The sequence below is a fragment of the Cyprinus carpio genome, chromosome B17 (assembly GCF_018340385.1).
Source record: "Cyprinus carpio isolate SPL01 chromosome B17, ASM1834038v1, whole genome shotgun sequence".
Taxonomy (NCBI): domain Eukaryota; kingdom Metazoa; phylum Chordata; class Actinopteri; order Cypriniformes; family Cyprinidae; genus Cyprinus; species Cyprinus carpio.
Genome location: NC_056613.1, coordinates 24090172 through 24100289, shown reverse-complemented (window position 1 = coordinate 24100289; position 10118 = coordinate 24090172).

The window sequence follows — 10118 nt, the reverse complement described above, 5'->3', positions numbered from 1 at the left end:
AAAAGATTAAATGTAAAATGTATAAATGTACATTAAAAATTGATAACAAAACAAAAGAAAAAATGTGCTGATATTCTGTTTATTGTGATGCGAAGAAAAATTCACAGAAAGGATGCCATGGAAAAAACATTTTTGGTTCATTCAGTCAAAGGTTCTTTAAAGAACCATCTCTTTCTTACCTTTTTATAATCGTACTCGGTTTCTAACGTAACCACGGCTCCCCGAGATACGGGAACGAGTACTGCGTTGCTAAGACGCAGTGGGGAAATCAAATTTTCTCTGATCTGATCATCTGCACTGCCATTGGTTTAAAAGAATGTACAGAAATTAACCAATGACAGCGCGGCAGAGCTGCACGAGCCTATGGCGAGGCAGCTCACCAGTGCCTGCCAAATTGGGCGGGGCATTTGACTATATAAGCAGGCGCTCGGCATAGCATCACTGGTTCATATGGTTCCCTTTCGATACTTTACTCGTACATACTAAAATGCGTTGAGAAAACTCCTTTCCTTTCCAGCGCATCCTTTTCCTTCAGAAAATAGATTGGGCAGTGAGAGTTGTCTTCTGGGGCGAAGAGGTCAACCTCTGCCTCCCCAAAGATCTCCCTTATTCTCCGAACTGTCTGGGGGTGGAGCATACTAAGACTAAGGAGTACGCCATGGCATCCTTCTAGATGTGGTAGGAAAGACTGTAAGGCCTGCCATACAGCCAGCATTTCAAGGCAGTCAATGTGCAGCTTTGTCTCTTCGCTCGACCACGTCCCAAAGGCTGGTCTGCCACCACACAGGGCTCCCCAGCTCGTGTTTGACGCATCTGTGAAGATGACCTTCCTTTTGTGTATCATCCCCAGGGGTACGCCCTGTTTGAACCAAGAAGGGTCCTTCCAAGGGGCAAGGGCAGCGACGCAGGCTTGATCCACCTTGACCTTCACTCTGTAGAGAGCAGCAGGACTAAACCTCTCCCCCCACACTTGACTAGGAGGGAGTAAAAGATCCCCATCTCCCTAATCCCTCAGTTAAGATAAAAAAAATGTTATAAGCATGAGCATGCAATTGGTTCTGCACTTGCCTGTGGTTGTCACAGTTATGTAGTATACAACAGAAATAAAAATTCAAGACCTAAAACATGTAACATCACAAAAAATAGCATAGTTGATCTTCAGCCCAGACACTTTGCATCGTAGAGGGTCATTTTGGTTATCCTCAGAAATCAATTTCCCATCATCTTGACATCTTAGAATTTTCATTTGCTTAGCTGTGGCTTTGAGACCTGGTGACCTCAATATAGGAAGTACACAGTAAAATAGTAATCCTCCTATCAATAATGCAAGTCCTAAAAACATTCCCAATTTAGCTAACTATGCTCCCCATGCTCCTAACTTTAGATCAAACCAATCTCACATTTGATTATCTTTTCTAGCATTCATTTATCTTCCATTCTTAGGTTTTTTAATTTGTTCCTTACTTCACTAAATGCTCTTTCTGGAGTATTATTTGGTATATCAATACAGCATTGTTCCCCAAACATAAAACATACTTTTCCTTCTTCAGTTTACAAATAACATAAAGCTATTCTATTTTGCTATGTCTTTCTGCTTGTTGCATCCAGTTGCTCTCCTAGAAGTGATAAGGCCTCTTCAGTATAAATAAATATTTGCTGATTGTACTTTATGTAATTTAATTAATCCTTTCTGTAATTTTATTTTATTTTATTTTTTTAATTATTATTTTGTAATTAGAATTAATATTGATTCAAACCCTAATTTAACTTCATCTCTTGTATTAACTTTGTTAGGCATGCCTTTTGGTTGACCAATTGAATTTATATAATCTGCAGGTTTTTTTTTTTTATCTGCTCTTTTGGTTCCAGTTTTTTCTTCATTTGTTGTTTCCTCTTCTAGAGAGATATGACTCATTTTATGCGTCAGCATAACCCTAGATCATAATCCTGACCAATGTTCTGGTAATGTTGGCAAGATGCCTTATTCTAATCCACATCCACCATATGTCTGCCAATGCAATATAAATTTCATCAAATATAGGTGGTGGGTCTTCCTTTTTCACTAAATAATCATCTTTTTATTGTGGTATTTTCAATATTTTGTTGCATTTCCTTTAATTTTTCAATGTTAATTGATCCCATCTATTTATAACATTCAATCCTTGATCTGCCATTAATTTTATTTTCCCTTGTGGTTTTTGTATTTTTCCCATACTATTGGCCATTAACGGGTTTCGTATTCAGTTGCTTCTCTGTAGCTTGTTGTAGATTAGAGAAACTAGCACCAGTACGAGCATAATGCCATTTTTTGGGTACAGTTTCTAAAAACATTTATTTTTCTACCTCTTCTATTCTTCTATTAAGCATTTTCCTTCCAGTTTTATTAAATCTAATCCCATTTCTAGGGCTGCACAATATACCAACATTAATTACGAATTGCGAAATTGCTTATTTTTACAATTGCACTATAAAATCAAATGGTTATTTTTCTTAAATATTTTGGTGGGTCTTGAATTATTTTAGCCTACTTGTTTAGGGGGAATGGAAAAGTTTGAGAACCCTTGTCTTAAACCATTCATCATGAAATATTCGACCTCTAGAGCTGTGTATGAGTATTGGTATAATATATAAGACTGGTCTTACTTCAAAGCAAACTATGCAGTTTTCCCATTTTTGTTTTTCTGCTGTGTAATCCCCCCCCCCTTTTTTTTTTTTTACCAATTTTTGTCTTCTGCCTTTTTTCCATAATATATCTGATTTGCCAATTTTCTTATAACTGATATAATGGTTGTCATTTACAATGTGTCTATTTTATTTAGATACTTTTTCCTCATTCTCTCATTCTCGTTCTTTTTGGATTAAGTCAAAGCCACTGCTAGATTCAACTGAGGGGGTGAAAGTTGATTCTGAAGTCTGCTGCTGTTGGCTACAGCTTCAGCTTGTACAATTAGATGCATTAGGCATGTGATGATCATCAGATATCTTTTCACTTTTCTGCTTCTCTGACAAAATGATGTGAGCTACTTCCTTATCTCTTTTTGAGTTGTCAGTTTGCACTTTGCACTTCATCTTGCGTCTCAGGTCTCTCCATGTCACTTTCTGCTGAGTTGTCTGCTTGTCTGTTTCATTTCTCTTTCCATGCTTTTTTCCATTTGTTGGTCCACATCTGCTCCCAAGTATTTTAATCATCTCGTTAGCCATTCCATCACTCATTCCATCTTCACCAGGGTGACTCTTTGTGAGTTGTTGCAATGGTCTTTCCCTCGTTGGCAAGGGAGGATCGTTACAAGCACACCCTTCATCCCTCACTTCATGCTGTGTGTTGTTGTTGAAATGGTTCTTATTGGTGGAACAAACCATTCCTTGTCCTTTATAGATCTGCTATCACCTGTAAATCAAAACCTTTAGAGTTCCCTTTTGAAAGGGAACTCCATGCTGCATCCTCTAGAGGGCGTTAGGGGAACGCCTCAGCATGACCAGTGTCTGAAGCATGAATGAAAAAACGACAGTGAACTTGACATTGGCAGGTGGTAGCCCATGACGTAAACAATAATGCGACTGCGGGTATAAAAAGGGCACCTGTGGAACACGTCATCCTCTTCTTTGTCTTCAGGAGATCCGTTTGTTTGAAGCGTGAGTAAAAGGCGATATGGAGACATCCTCTGGCAAGCACTTTAGGAAGTGTGTTCCCCCGTGTCCACGTTTTTTGACACCGTTTTCTCGAGTGAACGATTACAAGCGATGATCATGCGCATTCTGTTCTCGAGGGAGCGGAATGCGCGGCTTGCGAGAGCTTTTTGATGAAAAAGCTCCATTCACGCTTGTCCCTTTTCTCGAGGGAATGAGGACAAGCGTTGGCGCCCCTTGGTTTAGGACCTGCTGCAGCCGTGGCACAGCGGAGACTGAGATTGTGGGGCTCACAGGTTGAGCTGGCGGAGGATTTCAAACGAGGTACTGTATTTCTCTTTCTCAATCTTCTGCCGCCGACGAGGGCAATCAGTTGGATGTAGATGTTCTTTCTCTAGGATCATCTGATCCAGCGGATAGTGCTCTGACAAATGCAAGCCCAGAAGAGCAGGATGTGGTTGATGAGGATGAAGATAAAGCATTTGAACCCTCTCAGCCTGCCTGCCCCACATATGCTGAATTGTTAGAGGTCATGGCGCGTGCAACTGAGAGATTAGATCTCTCTTGGAAGCACGAAAAGCCAAAGCCCACTCGCGGCAGATTAGATGAGCATTTTTTGGCTGGCCATGATCTCCCAATTCCGACGAGTCTTCCGTTTATGCCAGACCTGCACACCGAGGTGGAAAGGTCTTGGAAAAACCCATATTCGGCTCGCATTCATCTTTTTCACCGCGCAAATTATGCAAACGTGGAGGGATTGAGCGAGCACGGATATGCATAGAAGCCTCCCATAGAAGAGATGTTGGCAAACTATCTTTCAATGGGAGAAACATAGATGTTAAAGACTCCGACCTTGCTGTCTTAGCCTCTGAGAATGACATCCAAGCTGAACGGCAGGGAATATGCGGATGCGGGTCAGGCTGGTGGTGCTCTGCACACAATGGCTGTGTTGCAAGCCTACCAGGCTGATCTGCTTAAAGCCCTGGACGATGGAAAGGGCCGCACTACAGACCTTTCTCTCTGTGCAACTAAACAAACAGCTGCCACTATTGGTCGTGCAATGGTGGCAATGGTGGCCACGGAGAGACATCTGTGGGTTAATTTGGCTGACATCGGGGAGAAGGAGAAACATTTTCTTCTTGATTCACCAGTCTCGCCCTCTCGAATTAGTCTCGAATTATTCGGCACATCAGTTGAGGCTGTGGTCAATAAATTTAAAGAGGTGAGGGCGCGGTCAGCAGCATAGAGGAAATTGGTACCGCGCCGTCCTGGGTTTGTGCCTAAAGAATAAATCATAATGTCTATATTCCCATTGATTATACTTGAATTATTTATATTTTGATTAATAAAAATCTACCACAGGAATCATCGAGCTTTTGGCATAACTGACCCTGCGCCCCAAGCACTCTAAGTGGTGAGGACGAAGGATCTGTGGGATATTAGCTCAGCCTCCGCTGTAAAAAGCCTGATTCGCTCTGAGCTGGTGGGATGATTTCTATTGCCAGCAACACAGCCACCTCGGAACGCAGAACGCCAGTGTTCCTGTTCCCTACTAAGGTGGGGACCACAACGCAGAAACGCTGGGGTTCTCGAGCGAATTGGAGTAGATAACCTTGTTTTATAATCCTCATAACCCATTTTGACATGCAGGGGATGGCCTGCCAGGCCTAAGCCCTTAAAGCACAAGGTTGAATTGGTTCAGGCGGCAGGTCACTGTGAAGGGACCCGGGGCTCGCAGTGTTTGTAAGAGGAAATTTGCTCTCTTTTTGAGTATGTTTGTGTTTTATCTTGTCCACTGTCACAGCGGTTATACACTTGGGCGCACTTTGCATGCAGTAAACACATTTTTCCCAGCACCCGGAACTGAACGGGGCAACTGGAAAAACATACTAGGCTGTTTGGGGGGTGGTCAGTCCAAAGCAAGACTTAGCCCCCTCCTCTTCCTTCCCGAGGGATCAGGACAGCTTCTGAAGTGTAGGGTCCAGCACAATCTTGGGCCAGTGTCGCTGGTGCTTCGGGAAAGGATCTTTCGTAGTCTTGGCTGGCTGTTGAGTCAGCACAGGCTTGAGGCGACCGGCAGCAGCTGCAGAACTGGAATGCTTTGGCAAGAAGTGTTGCATTGCTTGGGACGACTTCTGTGCAGTCGTGAAATGCTCGTGAACCTTTCCACAGCAGGTCCGAAAAGGCCAGCAGGGGAGACCGGGGAGTCATGGAAGATGGTCTTATCTGCTTCTTTGATCTCCATCAAATTCAGGCACAAGTGGCGCTCCAGCATCACCAGGCTGGCCATCAACCTCCCAATGGCCTGTGCAGTAGGGATGGGCGTATCAATCCGAAGTATCAATATATTGATACTGATGCGAGTATCGAAAGTATCGATACTCAAACAAAAATATCAATACTAAGGTGTGTTTTATTTACCAGTGATTTTGTTTATTTAATAAAAAAAATGCACTGAATTGGACGAATAACCAATGTTAGCAAATAATTGTGTAGGATATAACTATTTTCCTGCTCATCTGAACACATGCAAATGTTGCAAGACAGAACCAATCCATCCCAGAGAGCATTCAGATAATATTGATCATGTTTTATTCTGTAATGTTAATATAAATCATACACTGACAGGCTGTTGCACGCATAAAATGCAACGTTTTTTTTTTCTTTACTGGACTACAGTTTTGCTAAAGTGACCATAATTCAACTGTAGTATTTTTAGATTCGAATCATGTGTAAACAAAAAACATATTTGAACCATGTGTAAACAAAAATATAACCTAATAAGTTTCAATTAAGGCGTATTGAATGTTAAAATGTGTTTTAAACATAGTTAAGTGGTTATCATTACCCATTTTACTCTTAGTAATGTAATAATTTAAGAAATTTCATAATTTAAAAGTTTAGTTCAGAAGTAACGTATCGGTATTGATATCGATGATATCGATGATACTGCTTTGAAAAATATTGGTATCGGATCGAAAACAAAATAAGTGGAATCGCCCATCCCTACTGTGCAGTTGTCTTTGTGGCGCGCAAGGCCAAATCGGTGGCACTGCGCAGATCTCTGAATGCTGCGGAGTGTTCTGGCCCAGAATCATCCATGGCACAAAGGAGCTTCTCCTGGAACACTTGGAGCACTGCCATAGAGCGTAACGCAGACGCAGCCTGGCCTGCCGAGGTGTAAGCATGACCAGCAAGGGCTGAAGTGGTTCGGCAGGGCTTAGAAGGATGAGCAGCATTTGCCTTCCATCCAATAGCAGCTAGGGGGCAGAAGTGTGCAGCCACCACTTTGTCCAGAGGAGGCAGCTTATCATAGCCCTTCTGCGCAGCGCCGTCGACCGTAGTGAGGGCGGGAGAGGCAGAGGAACGCAAACAAGCTGAGCAGGGGGCACGCCACAACTTCGTCAGCTCATTGTGAACCTCTGGGAAGAAGGGTGGAGCTCGCTGAGGAGGGGTCTTCTGTGCAGTCGTGAAATGCTCGGTGAACCTTTCCACAGCAGGTCCGAAAAGGCCAGCAGGGGAGACCGGGGAGTCATGGAAGATGGTCTTATCTGCTTCTTTGATCTCCGTCAAATTCAGGCACAAGTGGCGCTCCAGCATCACCATCATTACAATCAAACTCACAATAGCATCTAAAGTAGGGATGGGCGAATCAATCCTGAAGTATCAATATATTGATACTGATGCGAGTATCGAAAGTATTGATACTCAAACAAAAATATCAATACTAAGGGGTGTTTTATTTACCAGTGATTTTGTTTATTTAACAAAAAAATAATGCATTGAATTGGACGAATAACTTATGTTAACAAATAATTGTGTAGGATAGAACTATTTTCCTGCTCATCTGAACACATGCAAATGTTGCAAGACAGAACCAATCCAACTGCAGAGAGCATTCAGATAATATTGATCATGTTTTATTCTGTAATGTTAATATAAATCATACACTGACAGGCTGTTGCACACATAAAATGCAACCTTTTTTTTTTAACTGGACTACAGTTTTGCTAAAGTGACCATAATTCAACTGTAGTATTTTTAGATTCGAATCATGTGTAAACAAAAAACATATTTGAACCATGTGTAAACAAAAATATAACCTAATAAGTTACAATTAAGGCGTATTGAATGTTAAAATGTGTTTTAAACATAGTTAAGTGGTTATCATTACCCATTTTACTCTTAGTAATGTAATAATTTAAGAAATTTGGCTAATTTAAAAGTTTAGCAAGTCTCATGGAAATCGGTATTGATATCGATGATATCGATGATACTGCTTTGAAAAATATTGGTATCGGATCGAAAACAAAATAAGTGGAATCGCCCATCCCTATCCTATGCCGATCACCTGCTAATATAGCCAGATGGCCCACCCAATTTGGCGGGCTCTGGCGTGCTGCCTCGCCATATGCTCGCGCAGCTCTGCCACACCATCATTGGTTCACTTTTGTACATTCTTTTGAACCAATGTCAGTGCAGATGCACTGCTGTGATTGAAAAATGCTTCAGTAATCGGAGAAAAGGAGTTTTCCCCACCGCATCTTAACAACACAATACGAGTAAAGTATCGAAAGGAAACTGAAGAACCTTCTTTCGCCACAAAGAACCTTTTGTGAAATGGAACTATTTAGACAAAAAATTTTCTTCTATGGCATCATGAAGCACCTTGATTTTTAAGAGTGTAGGCCTACATAATAAATAATATTTTAGCATCCAGATACATCGCAAATATGGAAATATTTGGATTCTTGCCTAATGAGAGAGGTATCAAAATACCTAAAAAATATCATAATTGTAGTCCACATGAGCTAAATATAAAATATGTTCTAAAGTCATAAATGCTTTCTTCTCACTGACATTAGCTGTTTACATTTACATATTTTTATATACAAGGTTTGGGATATTGCACAAACACCAAGATGCTCATAACATCTTAAAATGTGCATAAAAAGGAATGCACTTACCTGAGGTTTGTAAGAAAACATGCACATAAACTACAATGAAAATAAATATAACTAATAACAAATTTACAGAATAAAATCCTGGATGCACAAAAAAAAAAAAAAAAAACCTCGTGACTTTGCCTCAACATATCATATAATTAGATAACTGTATTAACCAAAATAGCAATCCCATTTCACCCCATTTGTTTTAATCAGTCTGAAATGCCTAAGTCAATGTCTGCCATCAAAATGATTTGGTATAATTACCTCCCAGAACGTCTCGGTTACGTATGGTAACCCTTATTCCCTGAAGGAGGGACCAGAGACGCTACGTCGGTGACCGACGAAAATGGGATATCGTTTCGATAGACCAATCTACTTCGAGTGTAAACTAAACGAGCCAATGCACATTGGCATGCAATTATTGCATCCAGCTGCCGCTGATCACAGCATGAGTATAATAAGACAGCAGGTGCAATGCATACCAGGTTTTCGCTGAGGAGCCGAGCCGGAGACCCGGCGGCTCAGCGATGGTACAGCAACCATGGTGACGGGACATGGCGTCTCCGTTCCCTCCTTCAGGGAACGAGGGTTACCATACGTAACCGAGACGTTCCCTTTCAGTCGGTCACTCTCGACGCCACGTCGGTGACCGACGAAAATGGGATCCCCACCAAAGCGCCATGGGTGCTGCCCCTTCCAGTGCCCTGTGCAAGCCACCTGCGCCCCTATTAGGTGTAGGCCTGGGCTCGGAAAAAGTAGTTCCACTCACCATTGTCAAAGCACTACCTCACTGGGTGAGATGGGATAACACTGGGAAAGCGTACCCATTCCGCTTGGTAAAAGGGATGCTGCGGAAGCCCCATCCTTCTCGAAGGAGGTCTCGGGAGCAAATACACATATAGCATCCGTTTAGGTGTATATGGAGAAATTTGAGGTGATTTAAACCCTCTTGGAAAGGCAGAAGTCCGCCGGGAAAACACGGGCTCTAAGGCTATACCGTGGACTATACGCATACGAGTACCGCTTAGGTCTCAATATGGAACCCAGGCTTCCATGGTTCTCACGGATTCATCATGAAGGCCTGGCGCCGGACGTTCCACCGCGTCCAGCTGCCTAGGGTGGTGGAGGATCTCAACAGGGTCTACAGTACGGACACTCTGGAGCAGTTTTAGCAAGCCGTCACTAACCGGGGCCTCTCTGTGCCACTACCCATTTGAGGTGAGAACACAGGAGGATACCGGCTCTACACAAAGGCTATAGAACCTAGCAAATGTGTTAGGGGTCGCCCAGCCCACAGCTCTACAAATATCTGTCAACGAGGCACCACGAGCCAGGGCCCAGGAGGATGCAACACTTCTAGTTGAGTGAGCTTGCAAGCTGAACGGGCAGGGAACACCCTGTGCCTTATAAGCCAGGGTTATGGCATCCATAATCCAGTGGGCCATCCTCTGCTTAGAGACGGCATTCCCCTTCTGCCAGCCTCCGTAACAGACAAAGAGCAGATCTGAGGTCCTGAAGCTGTGTCCGGTCTACATAGCATCT